The sequence below is a fragment of the Mauremys mutica genome, chromosome 1 (assembly GCF_020497125.1).
Source record: "Mauremys mutica isolate MM-2020 ecotype Southern chromosome 1, ASM2049712v1, whole genome shotgun sequence".
Taxonomy (NCBI): Eukaryota; Metazoa; Chordata; order Testudines; family Geoemydidae; genus Mauremys; species Mauremys mutica.
The window spans coordinates 247582827-247603017 of record NC_059072.1 but is presented as its reverse complement, the minus strand read 5'-3'; the positions used below and the strand labels follow the sequence as shown (position 1 = coordinate 247603017).

General features: G+C 43.3%; 1 long non-coding RNA gene across 1 annotated transcript; it reads right to left on the bottom strand.

Moving 5' to 3' along the window:
- Positions 1-207: 207 nt before the first annotated feature.
- Positions 208-18686, bottom strand: LOC123364227. The gene is made up of 4 exons (XR_006577044.1): positions 18583-18686; positions 18187-18363; positions 18014-18091; positions 208-332 (listed from the first exon to the last, which is right to left on the bottom strand). It is a non-coding gene; the product is annotated as an uncharacterized LOC123364227 (long non-coding RNA).
- Between the last annotated feature and the right edge of the window lie 1505 nt (positions 18687-20191).

Genomic DNA, 20191 nt, shown 5'->3' with positions numbered 1-20191 from the left:
TGCACACGACTTATTTGCAAATGTTATTTAAGTGACCCTGGGTCATTCACAATCAATTTGAAAATGAGCCAAAAAGAATGTTGGGTTTTTTTCTGATTTGCCCAATTTGTTGAGGTGAGTCAGCCACTAATGGACATAACAAAAAGTGTCCGTTAAAAAAATACCAACATTCAGTAGAACAGCAACTCCGTTCATAAGCTTACTTGTCGTCATGGAATATGATAAGGTAGGCCTGTCGCCTCGCTCATGTTGTTCTTGTCTGGAATCCTGCAAAAAGCTCTGTCCAGCTGGGGTTCAGCAGAGCCATAGATAAAGGCTCTGAAGCCTTCTACCTGTGGGAGGGAAGGGGAAGAAAACACTTTATATGTAATAAAGAACATGGATGAAAAAGGCTTAGTGAACAAAGCAGCACTACCCTGTCACATCTGGGAACCCTGGTTAAAAAAAATCCAATTAGTTCTAACTGTAGTTACTACAGTGGTCCTAAATCAGCCCCAAGAGGACAATTGCATCAGATAAGCACATCACGCAATTACTCCAAACATTCTCTCTGAGGTTTGCCACAGATGGCAGTCTCCTTCCAAGAGAGATAGGTGCCCATTAGCAGAGAGTCAGAACTCAACTAAGTGCCTCTCTTGCTCCCAGAGAAGGGGTGCTGGCAAGAAATGGAGTCGCATGCTAATGGTGATGTACTGAACTTTCCCTTCTGTGCAAAAGAGACCACTGTTCTACAATCTAACGTCTAAAAACTCCTGGCAGATATTCTTTCACTGTAAAGACACTTGGGTAGGGCCCTCAGCATTGAGCCCTATTTATTCAAGTGCTGTAGTTCACTAAGTACAAACCACACCATATCAGGCTAGCAGGGTTCTCCTGCTGGTTCACCTTGTGAGATGTTGGAACCCAGTAGGGATCTGCAGGTTAATTAAGACCAATTTACTAGGGCTGGAGTAGTTCGTTAGACTCCATCCTGGAATTAAGGAAGGCAGAAGTAGCCCTCTGGGGAGAGGAAGGCAGTGTCTGTGGAAAAGGAATCTTAGGTACCGTGAAATCTAGGGAGTAGGCTGAGGGTATATGCAACTTGGTTGAACTATGCCGTTCATTAACAAAACCAAACCTCAGAAGGGGGGTTCTTTTTGACTCTGTAAAACAAGAGTGTGATTTGATGAAGGTCAGTGGTGACTCTGGTACCTGACATACAAAACCAATTAAAAAAACCCTACACCATCCTGCTGGACATCTCTGAAAGTGACTGCATGGTGCTATGCGTTTAGGACTTGATCCACAAAGGGGACTTAGACTCAGTATTGCAACACTTAATATTGAGGCACTCTGCTGCCTGGTGAAATCCACAACTCTGAGTTAGGCACACAGGCTCCCTACAGGATGCACAGGGAGAGTTAGGCATCTAAGAATGAGATCCACAGAAGCCAGCATGCTGAGCAGGGAGATGCCTAAGTAAGCCAATAGAAACAACCCAGGTGAGGCATGTGGCCTAAGCTCCACCCCTCTCCTGGAGTTAGATGGCTAAGCCAGGTCAGCCCTTTCTCATACAATATAGCAGTGGGGATACCCTCCCTTCTACTGTACAGCCTGGTGGTGAAAGTACTCCCCATCGAGGAGGTGACAGACCTGGGTTCAACACCACACTATACCTGATTCAGAGCTGGGACCTGAACACTAGTCTCCACTCCTAGTTCCTAAGAGGGTGCCCTAACCACTGTTCAGGGAGAGCACTAGCAACACTCCTTCCTCTTTCTCCATTTTGTACAGAGCCTGATCTGGCTGGCAGTCTCTGAGCACACCTACCAGACAGGCCCCGCAGGTCAGATAGGTGATGACATCCCAGTCTGAGGATCCCCCGGGGCTTAGGTGTGAGTTAGGTGCTGAGCTGCTTGGTAGTGCCAGGACTTAGGTGTCTGTGTGCACGCCAACTGGCAGAAAATAGAGGCCTAGAGAGCTTTGCCCTAAACTTAGATGCCTTGGGAATTTAGGCACCTACAGGGTTAGGCAGTGGTTTTAAGGATCTGAATTTTGGATTTAGGCACCTAAAGTGGCAGATAGGCACCTAAATCCCTTTGTGGACCTAGCCTTCGGTTGTTGTCTAGGTTTGTCATTTTAGGCCCTGAATGGGATTGGGCAAGTCACAATATTTTTAGAAAAATATGCTATTAGTTGTAGAAGTTTGATTTAGACCTGCCATCCTTTATGAAATCTCAAGTCACACACAAATCAGAATTGCTTGTAAGCTCCTATAACAATGAAAACCCCAGCACTGTTGCCCTTTCTAGAATTAAAAACCACTTGTTTTTTTTCTTTTAGCACTCCTGATAGAAGTGATGGGCAGCAAAAGGAGTGTGGTCCAATTTCTCAAGAGACAACATGTAGGTACTTACAATATTTCATGTCAAATGCACAATAACAGCAAGCTGATTATCATTTTAGATTATTTCCTCGGGACCCACAGAGCTCTCATCTCAGTTTGCTGTCAGTAGTGGATTCAGAACAGTCACCTATTGGGCATTTGGTATAGTCGTAAAACAAGGTTAAGAAAATCACAATGAGGCTAGAGATTATTTCCCAAAATACCCAATCTCATGGCAACTTCAGAGCTCTGATTATGTGAATCCACCTCCATCCGTGATGTTTTATTGTGCTGAAAGCTCCTTTGTTAACTACAAATTAGACTATGTGATTCTTAAAGAATCCTACAGGACAGAGATTATGGGCCAGATGTGGGTGTTCAGCTAATAGGATGTGGCATAGGGTCAAGCAAATTTAGCATAATACTCACTGGGCACTATTCCTCTCCTGGAGCCACTGAGCCTAGTCCATGCTAGTTGCTTCTGTGAGCCACAATCAATCATGTAACAGAAATCAGAAATGACTCAGAGGAATAGAAATCCCATATTCTCTATTCATGGAACAAGGTGACAGAACAGTGTACAAGGGTACAGGAAAGTGACATTCTCCAAGTTCAGGTAAACAGGCAGCTCTCTCTGGTACCATTGCCCTCCGGGTACTGCTGTAGACAAAAACCCAATGTACAAGTCAAGAAAAGCCAGCCACTGATATATTTCCTACAGGGATAAACATCAGAGACTGGAAAATAGTCACCCTATATTAATAGGCTTTTGAGCTATGCACATGAAATGAAATTGGTCAATAAGTTACACCTTTAATGCATCCTGGTCATGTCTGGGAATGGTTTCAGCTGGGCCTGGAATCAGCTATTTTTTTGCTTGCTTTCTCAAAAGAGAATCATCAGTATTGCCAACCCCAAGTATTTACAAATCATGATACAAGCCCCCCAAAAATCATAAGGTGAAAAATATTGCAGTTCTTATTTTCTTTGGGGTTCTGAGCCTGTGTGGAGTCACGTTATCAAGGTTTTCTCCACCACAACCACAAAGGCTAGAAACTTTCTTATAAAATGATGTGGAGATTCTAACAAAGCCCTAGTTGCTGGAGTCATTGGCTTAGTAAATGTCACCAAATGTCACAAGACAAGTAAAATCATGAGAGTTAGCAATGTTAATATATGTAGCTGTCTTTTGGATTAGTTTCAGCCTTTGGAGGGACATCAGTTCCCTTTCCGTTTCTCTCCAACTCGTAATCAACAAGATCAGAGCTGCAGAATATGAATCTATTTTGGAGTCTATGAAAATACAAACTAATGGTGAGACTGCTGTACTTGGGCACATCAATCATTTCTATGGCAACAGACTATGATACAACAATAACGTATAGAATCAAGCAGAAGCTGGATTGTGTGAGAGAACCCATTTATACAGTACAAGTATTTTCATTGGCTGCTTGTGGTAGTAAAAGCAAAAGGAATAAAGACAATTATAGGTAAAAATAAATGGATTTTTGTTTAAATGATCACAGGTTTTAGTTTTCCCTAGTAGAAAAATCTTTTAATACAATAGTGAACAAACACCTTGCTATATTCTTCTCTGGGTATTTGTAGGTTCTTATTTCTACTACACAAAAGACTGTATATCTATCTATCCATACATACATAATCAAAGTTTATTCCTCGCAGATAGCACAGATGGTAATAAGCACATGGGAGTTCAATATCAGTATCTGTTTCACCCTATCACAATCATTCTCTTATTGCCATGATATCAATCATTAATACCAAATTGTGGTAGTAACAGTTTCAAAACTAAATATTATGATGTAATTAATATTATAAACCTATAACTGAGCCCTTAAGAGTTCCAATCCTGTACCCTTTACCCATACAGCAATCCTAATGCCTTCGAAGGCAGGCAAGATCAGGCCCAGAAAGGATTGATTTACTTTGGATGTGTTGTCTTGGGGTTTGGGGGGGGCATGGTGGGGAGGAGGAACTTTTCCAGAAGCAATTTAAAAATAAAGGATGCTTTATACTAGGGAAGTCTATACTACCTTAAATGCTACTTTTCTGTGGTGTTCCAAAGAAATTGAGCCATCTATACCTACCCTTCTATCAGGAGACCATACTGAAATACTGTTACAAGTATTTTATACATTTTGCCTTTTGTTTGGATTTGTTGTTTGTTTTGTTTTTTCACTTTTAAAGTGAATTTAGTGTTGATAAGCAGTGGATGACAGCCGTGTAGACTGAAGACCTCTCTCCACAGAGCAGTGCGGGCAGCGGTAATGCAAGCAGCGTGGGCAGTGGTAATTGCTCTGTAAAGATTCTGCAAACCTGACCCAGAGGAAGAGTAATTCATTCTTATGCCCATTTAATCTGTCTGTCTACTTAGGTGCCAAATAGTACTGACCATGATTTTTATGATTTGGACACCTAAGAGAAACTGGATGAAACCAACTTACATATCAGAAGTCACCATACAGTTGTCAGATATACACATTTAACTTTTATTGGAAAAAAATGTACAGCTAGCAGTGGCAGCAGGTTTGTATAATTTTTGGTGGTGCCCAGAATGGGTCCAAGTCCCCACTCTCCCCCAACTGCCTTGTAAGCTGATATATATATTTTTTAAATAATGTAAAAATGGACTGGAAACAGCGTCGAACAGTTTCCCTGTCAATATCACTATCGTAAGAAAAATTAATTTAACTAAGAATATCAACTTTATTAATACTCTTTTGAATATGGAAACAACCAAGCACTCTTGGATCAATAACCCTCAAAAGCAAATACTTTCTAAAATTAAAACAAAATTTTGTTTTTTGTGATATTCTTCAGGAGGCAGCAAATAGTATTTTCAATGGAATTTAAAAGAATAAAAGAGGGGGAACATTTTTCTGTTGTGTCTTAAGAGTTTGTTTTTATAAAACTAATTTTTAGATAAAGTGAAGTTGTCACCTTACTAAGGGCTTGTCCACACTGGGGTTTCACACTGAGTTAAACTGTGCCAACACAAGTCATGGTTAACTGGGTATGGATTGTCTATGCTAGGGGCTTGCACAAATGAAACTATGTTGGTGTAAAATAACCTAGTGCAGACAAGGCCTACAAGTCAGACAGTCTAGCACCCACAATCATAGGCGCCAACTTCTCCTGGTGCCGGTGGGTGCTCAACCCCCCCAGCCCGCCCCGACTCCACCCCTACCCCGCCCCCATTCCAACCCCGCTCCAAACTCTGCCCCTCCCTGCCCCTATTGGACTCCTTCCCCAAATCTCCGCCCCGGCCCCGCCTCTTTCCCTGAGCGCGCTGCGTTCCTGCTCCTCCCCCCATTCCCCCCCACAACTTGTTACACCATGAAACAGCTGTTTCGTGGCAGCAAGCACTGGGAGGAGAAGCGGGGACTGGGCGCTCACAGGAAAAGAGGTGGAGGTGAGGTGAGCTGGGGGCACAGGGCAGGGAGCTTGGTTGCCGGTGGGTGCAGAGCACCCACCAATTTTTCCCCATGGGTGCTCCAGCCCCGGAGCACCCACGGAGTTGGTGCCTATGCCCACAGCAATGCACCCCTAAGAACCACTTATAAAGAACAAAGGAAAGAAATGCCAACTCCGAAGCAAAGAATGGGGCCAGGGATGAGGGGTTCACGGTGCAGGAGCAGGCTCAGGGCTGGGACAGAGGGTTGGGATGCAGGGGGGTGAGGGCTCTGGGTCGGGGTGTGGATAAGGGGTTTGGGGTGTGGGAGGGGCTCAGAGCTAGGGCAGAAGGTTGGGGTGCGCGGTGAGGGAGGTGGGGTGGGGGTGAGGGCAGCGGGGTGGGGCCAGGAATTAGGGGCTCACAGTGCAGGAGGGAGCTAATGGCTGGGGAAGAGGTTTGGGGTCGGGGGGGTGAGGCCTCTGGCTGGGGGTGCAGGCTCTGGGGTGGGGCTGGGACGGGGATGAGGAATTCAAACTTCGGGGTGCAGCAGGCAGGATGGCCCAGGGCCCATACAACTCACTGTCCCTGACAGCTAGATACGAATATTCTTAATCTTGATACAAAATGGTCTATTGCAAGAGGACCTACATAGTCACACACTGAAATATGAAGTTTTGCTTTACATTTATATACACAAATACTATTAGACTAGATCTTCAGGGCTGGTATTATGTCATGTACATTTCTACCACTGTAAAGCACTATGTACATTTACAGTGCTATATAATCATCCAGTGCCAGACAATGCAATGTAATAGCTGTATATGTTTTCCAGGAAGTCTCTCTTATTTCAGTCTCCATACTTCTGGCCAGGAGGACTCAGGTAATAAAAATGAACATGCGTCAGTCCGCACTGCTTTGGATTGTTATCGAGCAGAACCTGTCATCAGTATGGACGCGTGTCCCCTATATGAATCTTTAGTGCATCTGACACATAAATATCTTGTGACACCGGCTACAACAGTGCCATGAGAACACCTGTTCTCACTTGCAGGTGACATTGTAAACAAGAAGCAGGCAGCATTATCTCCTGTAAATGTAAACAAATTTGTTTGAGCAATTTGCTGAACAAGAAGTAGGAATGAATGGACTTGTAGGCTCTAAAGTTTTACATTGTTTTATTTTTGAGTGCAGTTTTTTTGTACATAATTCTACATTTGTAAATTCAACTTTCATGATAAAGAGATTGCACTACAGTATTTGTATTAGGTGAATTGGAAATACAATTTCTTTTGTTTTTGTACAGTGCAAATACTTGTAATAAAAATAAATATAAAGTGAGCACTGTGCACTTTGTATTTGTGTTGTAATTGAAATCAATATATTTGAAAATGTAGATAACATCCAAAAATATTTAAATAAATGGCATTCTATTATTATTTAACAGTGTGATTAATCATGATTTTTTTTTAACATTTGCTAGATATGGCTGATGTGTTAAATATGTGTATATAGATATTTCATTCAATTTAATACAATCACTAGAAATGACAAAGGTGTTGTACTGATGCTTTCTCTGTAATATAACACTGTTAAATAGAAAGATCTGATTACTATAGTCTTCTTTAAACAAAAGCTAATTGTTGTAATGATTGTTTTGTTTCTGATAGTTACATGGCAAAGATTTGTAAACATATTAAAACTTCCTAAATAAACACATAGAAAAAAAGTAGAAGTAGGAGTTGTTCTGTGCCTTTTCTCTAGCCAAAGTGACTTCAGTGTGGTTTGCTGAACATTACAAGTGTCTCTAAAAGTTTCATCACTAGGACTTTCGCTATTCCCACTAGTGGCTTGCAGCTGAAAACAGACTCTATTATGTATGCACAATACAACTGAAGATACAAGTCTGCTTTGAGACATAGCAAAAACAACTTTGTGATTAATGTGAATGTTGTGTTCCTGGTGACGAGCTAAGTATTTTCTTCACTCCAAATTAGTTACAGGCCAAATCCTGCCCTCTAGCAAGGCTCCCACTAGAGGCAAAGCGCATTTTGGCAGACCAGGAATTGGGTAAAGACTGCAGGATCTGGACATATGAAGACTACAGCTTTACTAAAACACACCCATAGAGTTACAGTGTATTCTGCATATGAAAGGGTTTACACTGCATTACTAAGTACCTTGAGGTGAATAAAAATTCCCTCAAATTGTAATGTTTACAAAGGCACCATATGTCAAAAGAATAAAAAAATCAGAGAGGAAGGTGGACACATGTAAAGATTTCATTGTTTGGAACTAGTTATTTCAGATGTTGCTTGTGGCACTTTATGGCTATTTACTAGATTACTATAAGAGGGCCACCCTCCCTGGAAATGCCAAGGTCAGGGCAGGCTGCAAAAGGGATAGCAGATACTCCCAGCACTGATGGGTAACACTGAAGTTAATCTCCCCAACCAGTCACAAACTACTTCTGATCCATCAAGAAGCAGAAAGAAAAAAAAAAGGCATCACATAGCCCCTTCTTGCATTCCAGTTCTCTGGCTCCCAGTTAGCACCTGGGTCCAGTACAGTGAGAAGTTATGTAAAAAACTCTGCTCACATATACAAAATGTTCTTCTGATCTGACCCCAAAGGGCCAGCCACGTTACCAGGTATAGGTTTGGATCTCACCAAAATACCAATCCGCCAGCCAATCCTTTAGTGCCTAAAACTAAAGGTTTATGATAAAGAAAAAAGAACGAACAAGAAGAGAGGTGTTAAATGGTAAAGCAGTCACATACATACAAAGACGTCAAAGTCCATATATCAGGTTCTTAGCAGTATTGGTGAGTTTGCTGGCTTGAAAGTCCCTCTGGAATACATCCACAACTTGGATGGGTCACTCAGTCCTTTGTTCAGAGCTTCATTTTTAGAAGTTACTCCAGAGCTAAGAAGCAGGATTGAAGACAAGAAGCAGGACTGAAGACAAAATGGAGATGATACAGCTGTCCTTTAGCTATGTGTCTGGTACTTCCTTTGTTTCAAACACAAACTCATAGCACATGGCATTGGAAGGCCTTAGCGTTCTCTCCATAGGCATGCCTCTGCATGCCTTGCTGAGTCATAAGATGTATTACCAGCCCTTTCAATGGGTTCATTGTAGAGTTGATGTCCCTTGATGGGCCATCAAGCAGGCCTACTGCCTATGCCAACCTGTCTGGGGGTGTCAACCAGAAACACAGCACAAGTTTGGAAATACAGATCTACCATACATATCGATAATTCACAATACGAAGGTGATACAAACATATGAACAAGATCATCATAGTTGGCAAATTATGACATTTTTGCAGATACCTCACATGGCATATCTGGCACGATTCATAGCAATTTTATAATATTGGTATCAACAATATCATAAAGTGTCTCCCATGTTCCATACAGCATCACAACATGTTTATTCTTAAGTGAATGAGAAGAAAAAAGACTCAACATCTCTCACCAAAAATCAAACCAAACACAAATAAAAAGCAATTGTGATCTGCACCTCTGAGGTGTGACACATTTCCTCTAGAATTACAAAACAGTCCTATATTTTCATTACAAGATACATTGATATGTGAAGCTAACACACCTAATGACAGGGAACGGCTGCCAGCAAGCAGGTGTGAGCTAGCTTTCCTAAGACCAGGCCCTTATCCAACTGGGTGGAGACAAAGAAAAGGAAAGATCTTTTCACTCAGCTATATCATTGCAGGGTGAGTCAAGGGAGTCATACTCCTACTTTGGTGCATTGAAACTCAGAGTGGGTAGGTACAGTCATGTTCCCATTAACTTCAGTTCCAGTCTTTCAGGCTGCTAGCTGTCCCCTTCCCCTTCATCTCCCCAGTGCAGGAAAGCAATTTATGCCTGTCCCTTACATGGCTATTCCCTCTCCCTGCATCCTCTTCCTTTCTCACACAACAACACAGCAGGGTGTTGCAGTTTAGCCCTATCAACCCATTTTTTTTCCTTTGGACACTTGGCCGCCGGTGCCATTGGCACCAATGAAACAAATTCTGCCCTCTAACATGCACACACAGCTCCCACTGGCTTCAGAGGAATTTGCAAAGGAATAACTAAGAAGAGTTTTGCTAAAAGGATCTAAGAACTGCATCTTAATAGAGTAAATGTAATGAAAATGCAACATCAGCTCTGTGAATGGCAGTAGTGAATATTTTTATAAAAAAGAATTCTACTTCATAAATAGAACTGATTGAAGAGTAAACAAAAACCTGGTTCATTAACATTTTTGTGATGAAAGTGTTGAATTCAGCTCATTATTATTTGTGGGGGACTATATTATTGATTATTTGTGAATATTCACAGAACTGCTACATATTTCTGTAAATGCTCACAAATCCTGTGTTATGAATTCAGCATGAATTATGTGCCTGAAAAGGCATACAAGAAGCAAATTTATCATTCCTTATCTTTCTGGTATAAGTTGTAGTCCTCTGATGAGGGAGCAGAAGCCATGCCATACTTAGGTGATCAAGCACTCAGTGTGAATAGTTAGTAGTCAAATCAAACATTTCACACACAACCCATAATCTGAGTATTTGAAACAAGTATATTGAAAGAAAATTAGGATTGTTTGTGAACATTTCACTAACTCAAAAAGGGGTTAAATTAATAATTAATATTTTCAATTACTTTCACCAGGTTTACCCAGAAAGTAAAACACAAAATACTTAACATGTTTGGAAAATCACTGTTGCTGCTAGCTGCAACACAAAGGAAAAAAAGTCATCTGTTGTATAGTCCAGAGGTTTAAATTAGCAAATTCTCATTTTCCTACCCAATCGTAGAACTTAGAGAGGGAAAGCACCTTTTATATCAACCCATCTCCTTCTGTCAAGGATTAATCTTTAAAAGTACAAGCAATGGGGCTTTCATCACTTCTCTGGGAGACTATTCCATGGCCTAACAGATCTCCCTGTCAGGAAACTTCAGCGGGGAGCAATATGTTTCACTTTTATCCCTAAACTAAAATCTGAGTAATTGGCCATCAGCAGGGCCGGTGCAACCATTTAGGTGACCTAGGCGGTCGCCTAGGGTGCTAGGATTTGGGGGGCAGCATTTTCTTTGGCAGTGACTGCGGTGGCCGGATCTTCGGCCGCCCCGGTTGCCGCCGGCATTTAGGCAGAGGGAGCTGGGGTAGAGGAGTGCGGGGAGGGCCGCCTGCAGCAAGTAAGGGGGGGGGCACACAGGGTAACTCCCCGCCCCAGCTCACCCCTGCCCCGCCTCCTCCCCAAGCACGCTGTGGCTGCTTCACTTCTCCCGCCTCCTAGGTTTGCGGCGCCTAAGCTGATTGGCGCCGCAAGCCTGGGAGGCGGGAGAAGTGAAGCAGTGACGGCGTGCTCGGGGTGCTCATGGTCGTGTGCGGAGTAGGGCTGAGCTGGGGCAGGAGGGTGCCTCAGGGCGGAGGGGGGGAGCTTCCGTGGGGGGGGGCACCTCAGGGCGGGGGCTCAGGGACGGGGGAGGGCGCAAGGTGGAAGTTTCGCCTAGGGCGCAAAACATCCTTGCACCGGCCCTGGCCATCAGGAACAGTTCAAAACTTTCTTAGCTGGCTGTGTTATATTTCAGGACTGGCTGAGCCATGATACACAAAGATTTCCAATCACCTCTTAATGCCGAGCCTTTAGTGGGATACAATGCATGTGTGAAACATGAAGCTTCAAATACCCACTGTCAGAAGCTTCTAAATTACCACAGGCCAATCCACAATAATACAACATAAGGACCCACTTAGCTTACATAGGTGGGTCAGTGACTATCTGTAGCTCTTAAGAATGGAGATGGGTCCAAATCAACACACTGAATCCAAGCATCCAAGAAGTTTTGAGGACATTTAGATCAAGATTCAGCAATGAACTTTCTGACTGATCCTAAGGGCCCCATCTAACTTCACTGATTTCAGTGGGAGTCTCCCTTTACTTTAAGAGTAGTTGTATCAGGCCCTGTATGTGGAATGGACTGGACCCAAACTCCAGATCTGAACACCTGCAAGCTTAAGGAATACTTAGCTTCTGATCTGAACTTTGCAGCTTAGATTTATCTCTAATCGAGAATCTTCCCCTACCTACAGTATATTTAAGAGAAATTCTCTGTAATGAGATTAGTGTATCTGAAGCCAAAAGCTGACCTTCCACTAGCACCTAGGAATGATTTTCAATAATCTAGAATACAGGGTGCATTCTGATTGTATAAATATTGTATGCAGTGATGTGATTAATGATAATGATGCATGAGGAAATGTTTGCCATGGGCTTTGGCCAAAAAGGTCTGAGTAAGATCATGCATATTTTTAGCTAAACTGAAAAAGCTGATATGAAATGGATCTTTAAAATGGAAATGAGCTAAAAGAAAACAAATCTTATCAAGAAGAGAGACAAGTTCTGCTTCCTGATGAACAATTATTTGTGATGTAAGCCTGGAGATTTTGGTCCAGATCCTACACTGCAACTGGGGACTGCAGAAGGCAGCTCAGAGTGTTTGTGTGTTAGGGGTGGGGGGAGGAAATCAGTACAAAAATGGCTTTAAACTCAACTGATTCTGGGGCTCTCCACGCACCAGGCAAGTCCCCAGCAGCCAAACATACATAAGGGATGTTCCAGAGAAAGAGAATTCAAGCTATGCCTCCATTTCTCCAGCCACGTGCCCTGCACTGATGGCCAGGGATGGGGATGCAGGAGCTGCTATAGTAGCTCCACCTGGCACAAGGATCCCCTGACAAAGGGAGACTGCTCTAGTGGCCAGGTTATATAGTTTAAGGCAGCATTTTTCAAAGTGCGGGTCGCAACCCAGTACTGGGTTGTGCCATATCAAGCACTGGGTTGTTCTGGTCAGCACCGCCGACCGGGATGTTAAAAGTCCCATCAGTGGTGCTGCCCAGCTACCTGTTCTGACACCGCGCTGTGTCCCGGAAGCGACCAGCAGTGGGTCCGGCTTCTAGGCAAGGGAGCCACAGGGCTCCACATGCTGCCCCTGCCCGAGCACCGGCTTTGCACTCCCATTGGCCGGGAACTAGCCAATGGGAGCTGGGGGGGGCAGTGCCTGCGGGCCTCTGCCTAGGAGCCTGCCTCTGCACCCTGGCTGCGCCGCTAACTGGGAGCTGACAGAGGTAAATCCATGCCGCAATCCCCTGCCCCAGCCCTGAGCCCCCCCCCACAAACCCAGAACCCCTTCCGTGCCCCAAACCCGTCATCCCCGCCCCACCCCAGAGCCTGCACCCCCAGCCCAGAGACCTGACCCCCTCCTGCACCCCAAGCCCCTGCCCCAGCCCATAGCCCCTCCCACACCCAGAAGCCCTCATTCCCGGCCCCACCCCACGGCCCTCACCCCCACACCCCTACCCTCTGGCCCAGCCCTGAGGCCCTCCAATGCCCCAAACCCATCATCCCCAGCTCTGTTGGGTCATGGGCATCAATAATTTTTTTCAACTAGGTCCCCAGAAAAAAAGTTTCAAACCACTGGCAAGGTAGCTTCACACTGACAGTGGCTTCCTAACACAGGACAGGATCTGGACCTTTGTGTTCCTGTTGCAAAGTAAATAGTAGTGGGGTGTCACAGCTGTGTGCCTTACCCAGTATCAAGACCCAGCCACTGATTCACATTCCCCTCAAAGATGGTCTTTCGTAGGCTGATAAAGTGATTTGACCTTCTAGCCAAGTCAGTAAGAAACCTCCAGGGCATGAGAGAAGAATGCAACAGTCCTCAGGTCCTCACCAAGCACAACAGTCCTTCTTCCAGAATTTACCTGGGCTTCTCACTTGGTCGGAATCCTTTCTCCCACTCTTTGTGGAAGTCCCCGACTGGGGCTCTAAACAAAGACACGTGCTACCACTGAATCTGCCACCACCACACCAATACTTTGTCAGGCCTTTTCTTTCTTTAGTGTCATTCCTCTCTAGTGTCCTTCTACATTCTGCCCACATACAGGCCTCTTCCACAGTCTCTCTTGAGCCAAGAGTTTCTCCAGTTCTCTTTGTGTAGAGCCCCTAACCAAGTCTGGTCTCTCCTTGTGCTACTGCAGAGACACTTACAAGCACGTCCTGCTCTCCTCAGTCTATCGCTTGTATAAGCCACAAACAGTTTATTTAAATCTTGCCATCACATGACACCACCCCTCATCCCTGACCCTTTTAGAGACTACAGCTCCTGTCTTCTAAAGGCCAGACTTCAAATTAGGAGGAGCTAGGCCCAAGCCTATCCTTAAAAGGACAGCTCATCCTGTGACATGGGGGAGACCAAGTCATTTTATGATGAAATCTATTTAAAACACCCTCCAAAACAGTGGTTCTCAAACTTTTGTACTGGTGACCCCTTTCACATAGCAAGCTTCTGAGTGTGACCCCCCCTCGCCCCCCGCTTATAAATTAAAAACACTTTAAAATATATTTAACACTATTATAAATGCTGGAGGCAAAATGGGATTTGGGGTGGAGGCTGACAGCTCACGACCCCCCTGTAATAACCTCATGACCCCCTGAGGGGTCCCAACCGCCAGTTTGAGAACCCTGCTCCAAAGAGACTTCTGTTTGTCTTCCTTGTTTGTGCGTCTGCACAAGGCCAGGTCACACTGTCTGGCTCCAAGTGACTAGTCCAAAGTTGTACAGTGAGTCAGCAGCAGAGCTGGTAATAGAACTCATGAGTCCTGACTTTCAGGTCTTACCGTAATCGTGAGAAGACAACAGACTTTGCTTTCCCCACACTTTCTCCAGCAACATCTTAATGAGTAATAAGGGTACAAAAATACCAGCCATAATTATGATTTTTCCATTGAAATTCTTGATAGAGTAGCATTGCTGCAGATTTATGAGCCTCTGTCTGGATTTTCTCCAGTCTCTCGTCTGAAATGCCATCTGTAATTCCTTTCCCCTTTATCCCCCATTTTTACTTCAATAACATTTCACCAGTTGAATTCTGTAGCTTTTATTACTCATAGTGTGAGCAAACTGAATGCAGCTTTTGCAGGTGAAAAACTAATTTCGCTGCAAAATAAATAAATAAATAAATAAATAATGATTAATAATAATAATTAATAATATTTTTGCTGTGAAACCAAAGAATTTCTCAATTCTGCCCAAAGGAAAGTGAAAGTGTATTGCAAAGACTAGTGTTGAGTGACAGAAAAGGCAGCATTTCATAGGAATTCAGAAACAATGCTCAGGAAAATCCTTTCCAACCCCAAATTGGTCATTTGCCCAATTCAATATCCAGTATTCTTAGTCATTCTTTAGTAACAATTCATCCTCCTGCAGAGGGGTGGCATAAAGCCGTTTACAACAAGACCAATAGGGGAACTGAGGGCAGAGGCGTCATGCAGTAAGGCTGCCACACCCTCTGCCTGCAGCACAGACAGTCTCCATGCTAGCTCTAAATAGGCCAATGTGCTCACTACGCACAGTGTGCAGAGGGCAGCAATTGATATGCTAGCCTTTAGAAATACTAGAGAGAGAAATTAGGTATCATAGATAGAATGGTATTTAGCGTAGATAGAAGTATAGCCCCACAGCCTACCCATTGGTTCAGGGATTGGATTCTGTTCCCCATTCCTGCTTGTTCTCTGCACAAAGCCAAATTACGCAGGTTCTGTGCTGTAAGAGATGAATTTCGCAGTCCTTGTTCATTCCTTACTCCATGTTCCTATTAATTTTGGACTTGCAGGATATGGCCCATTCAACCAGCAAGATATACATTTGTTTATGTATGACATAAACTGATGTCTAGGTAGAGATATGAGGTGATCACTTGTGAATTGATTTTCCTTGATACCAAAATCTTTTCTAAGCGCTGTTGTCGCTAGGCATTACAGTTAAAGACATTCTCAAATGTTTTATATTACATGGCAGTTTTATATTTTAATTATGGCAACCTTAAACAGCCCCTACAAAGATACAATCTTTTCAATTTGCAGCAGAAGATCTGACTGCATGAATGACAGTATCTCTTTTGGAATCTTTTTTTTCATTTGACTAGAGAGCATGAATTATATAAATGCATTTATTTAAAAAAAACAATGGTGATAGAAGTAATAGAGATCTTGTAATGAACTCATCTAAAAAATCTTATTTATAATAACTATCAGACCAACTATGCTGTTTTACGGACACAGGAAAAGATATTCCAGCATCCTGCAGGGATATTTCTTCTAGTGAACCTCTTGGGAAGAACTAACAAGTGAGACTGAGGTCATAACTCCCAGACTCCTGAAACATTGTCTTTGAAGATAATATTGTAGCAGTATAATCACAATACCACTTGGTTACAACCTTAGGGTAACATTTTTATGCTAGTATTTGCATAGAAGCAAACCCTTAATTTTTTTTTAAAGAGTATGCTCTCTGATCCACTATGTTTAACTCACAAAAGTATGTTGGGTGAGCTATGATTCGTTGCCCACTTCACATTGCATTTTGGAAGAGTTATGCTTCTGTTGGTGCTCTACTTTATTTTACTAGTACAGTTTAAATCTGGCCTGAAAGTGTCTAATATGATGTGCTAGTTAGTACATTTTCTCCAGTATGACTCATTGTCATAATGAGCTTACTAAATTCAATGTGATCATTGTTTGCCATGTCAGCAGGCATTGCACAGACCTTAGCGTTATCTCTTCCTAGCTTTTAGACCACTGACTGGGGCAAATAATTCTCTCTTCTCTCCTGCCTCACCTGTGGGGACACAGTAGCAAGGGGGAGCTAGTTCAGCCAGCGCTGCACTCTACCAGCCCCACCAGAAGCAGTAGGAAAACCTAAATACCCTTAAAGGGGCTGGCTCCCAGTTCCTCCAGCCATTCACTCCTCCTCCCACTGCTGGGTTCATGGCACCAGGAGAGGGGCCACTGTTTACTTTTGAACAATTTTGAAAATGATTGAGGAGACAATGAGAGAGATTGAGAGCTGTGATTCCTCTCCCAGCCCCTCCCTTCAGTATGGGAGTCCCCATCAGGAACAAGGCTCCCAAAGGGCTCTGCTGCTCTACAGGGAAGCTGCCCTAAGCCTAAGCCCTACTCTTCCAGCCTTCACCACCATCTTCTGACCAGGAGGACATTTTACAGCTGCAACTCTCACATACTACTCAATAGTAAGTGTGATCTCCCTTCCTCTTTCCCCTCCCCTAAAAGAGATAAAGGCAGCAGTGGCATCATGACAACAGACAGCTTATTTCAAGGGAATGGATGTCTGATGCTATTGACACTCCCATTTTCTGGGTTTTGACCCTACCTAATATTATTGTTGCTATTATTATTTCCATTGTTGTTTTGCCACCATGCTTCCAACACACTCACCGCTCCCAGGGCAGATTGTGCAAGCTCCAGCCATTCTTGAGAATCAACCAGGTCAAAGTGCCAAAAGGTTATCCATCAGACCTGCCTTTCCCATGGTATTTGATGAACTGAACAACCTTTCCTCCACTCAGAGCATCTCAAGACACAACTCACTATTTCACTTATCACAGTTCAAATTGAGAAGAACAGTCCAAGGAGACAGCAGAGCAGACATAAGAAACTGGACACTAGACATTTAGAAAGTGAATAAGAAAGTGTTATTTACTCCTTCACATAGCACAAGAACTAAAGATCACCCAATAAAATTAATAGGCAGCAGGTTTAAAACAAACAAAAGGAAGAATTTTTTCACACAACGCACAGTCAACCTGTGGAACTCTTTTCCAGAGAATGTTGTGAAGTCCAAACTATAACAAGGTTTAAAAAAAAAGAACTAGATAAGTTAATGGAGGATAGGTCTATCAATGGCTATTAGCCAGGATGGGCAGGGAAGGTGTCCCTAGCCTCTGTTTGCCAGAAGCTGGGAGTGGACAACAGGGGATGGATCACTTGATGATTACCTGTTCTGTTCATTCCCTCTGGGGCACCTGGCATTGGCCACTGTCAGAAGACAGGGTACAGGGCTGGATGGACCATTGGTCTGACCCTGTATGGCCATTCTTATGTTCTTATATTCTTATGACTAATCCATTGCAAAGGACCATTTCTGAGACATGAGCCCAAAGGAGGTAGCAAAAGGCTAGTTGAACTAAAACTGATGCTGATCAATGGAAGATCTATCACCAAAGAACAATATACAACTTCATCAGCAACGAAGCACCCAATAAAGCTTGCATCACCAGGGTCTGTCTGGATGACCCCAGGAGCCCTATGCTAGCCCATCTTGTCCCCCACTCTCCAGGATACTTGGCCCATCACATACCACACAGACAAGAAGGCAGGCAGCACTGCATTATCTTCTCTTCACACAGGCATGACAAGTTCGTTTGAATTCATTCACCTGACAATAGAAACCAGAGCCAACACTAACATAGATTTAATGCATATTTACAGACCACATGAAACTAAATGATTCATAAAGGAGCTCAATGATACCTTGCTGGTGATGGTAGTGAAGTACCTCAGACTTGTCCGGAGAAAGTTCAACATTCATATTGACAAGACCACAGATGCCAAAGCCCAAAAATTCATCTCGTCACTTGCCTTCCTAGGACTTTAGTTGGTCATCTCTGGTCCAACACACACAGCCAGTCACATCCTGGATTTGATCTTCTGTTTAGGTGACAATATTAAGGACAAAACAAAACATTGTCTTAAAGAGCTATCACCTAATTAAGGCAGTGGTCAGAGATCTCCCAGCTCCCAGACAACAAGAAAGACCCCTGACCCTGATTCAGCTATGAATCTTAAACTCCCTCTAATCCAAAGTATGTTGTAAGACAACAGCACTCCACCTACAAGATAAGAAGTTGAGAATCATTGTATGCTAACCTTGACCACTGACACACTGACCCCCAAGCAGCAAATAGATCTTCTTGGGTTGATGCCCTTCAGATGAAGAAAGAGTCAGAGTCAGAAATTCAAGCACAGCTGGTAAAAAATGAAGGCTGAAACAGAGAGATTGAAACAAAGAATTACTCCAAGCTTACACTGAGGCTGTATTATAAGCCAAGAGAACCTTCCTATCAGCCTCCATTGAAGCTGCCAAATCTGTGCCCTAAGGAGCCACCCAGGACAGTAAACCATTTCATCATTTCTGAGTGCCACAGGAGAACCCAGCACCAAGTACTGTAAAGAATTATCATCCTACTTCATGTAAAAGATTGTGCACGTTTGGGAAGGCCCTCAAACAGATTGGATCTGTTCCTCCTATCCTGGCCATAAATCAGATTACCTGCATTCCCAGACTTCAGCACATTCATTCTTCAAGAAGTATTGGACACCCTAAAGAAGTCTTGACCCATGGCCTGTGAATCTGACTCAAGCTCTTCATGGCTGGTAAAAAAGAGTCATGAGTAGAGCTGGGCAAATTTTTTCTGAAGACTAGTAAATTTGCCCAAAACTGCATTTTGGGGAGGGGCGGGGACCAAAACTATTTGTGAATTTCAGTTGAATTGGGCGAATACTTTCAGTTGAAAAAAAATTGGAAAATTTTTCAAAAATGTCAAAATGATTTTTTTTCAGGTTTTTTTAATTTTTTAAATGAACTGTTCTGACATTTCAAATTGCAATGAAATGTCATTTCAAGATCATATTTGAAATGTTTTGTTTGACTGAACACATTTTTTCAGATTTTTGTTTTGGTGACAAAACCAAAAGAGTCATTTTGAAATTAAACAATTTTTCGGTTTGGCCACTTTGACTATAAAAGCATCCCAGTGCAAGATGGCAAGGGGCTCACTGGTATGTGGTAGTGAGTTTCAACTGGCCTGACCAGTTCAGTGTACCCCAGGGGCCACCGCTTCCCGCAGCTCCCATTGGCCAGGAACGGTGAACCGCAGCCACTGGGAGCTGTGAGTGACCGTACCTGAAGATGCTCAGCTAAACAAAGCATCTCGTGGCCTGCCAAGGCTTACCCTGAACAAGCTGCGAACCAAGTTTGGGAACCCCTGGTGTACCCCAATTTTTAATGTCATAAATTGTATCTGATATGTGTCATGTAAGGTATCACTGGAAAACTAAAAACCCACTGCTCACTAATATTCTTGCCTGGTGTCTGTACAGTAAATGCCCTAGGGACCATATAAATACGAAGGAAATGTGAAACTAAAAATGTGTTTTTCAGACAAGTCTGGGGAATGGGTAAACAGGTTTCTACCAGGCAAAGGACAAGCTGATGCTTCCAACCAAGTGTCATCAGAGTCGATTGGCAATCTTATATCAAATGGCCATTCATTTACATCAGAAGAGGCAGGAAAAAAAATCTATTTTCATTACAGCAAACAGCAGCAGGGGAAGAAACTAGCATGGGACTTCCTTCCCCACCAGACTCCATGTTTCCTTCCTCACAGATTAAATGAACTTTATTTTGGGGGATAACCTTCAGAAGAATCTATTTTAAAGGGTCACTGGACTACAAAAGAGAGGGGCAAAGAACCCC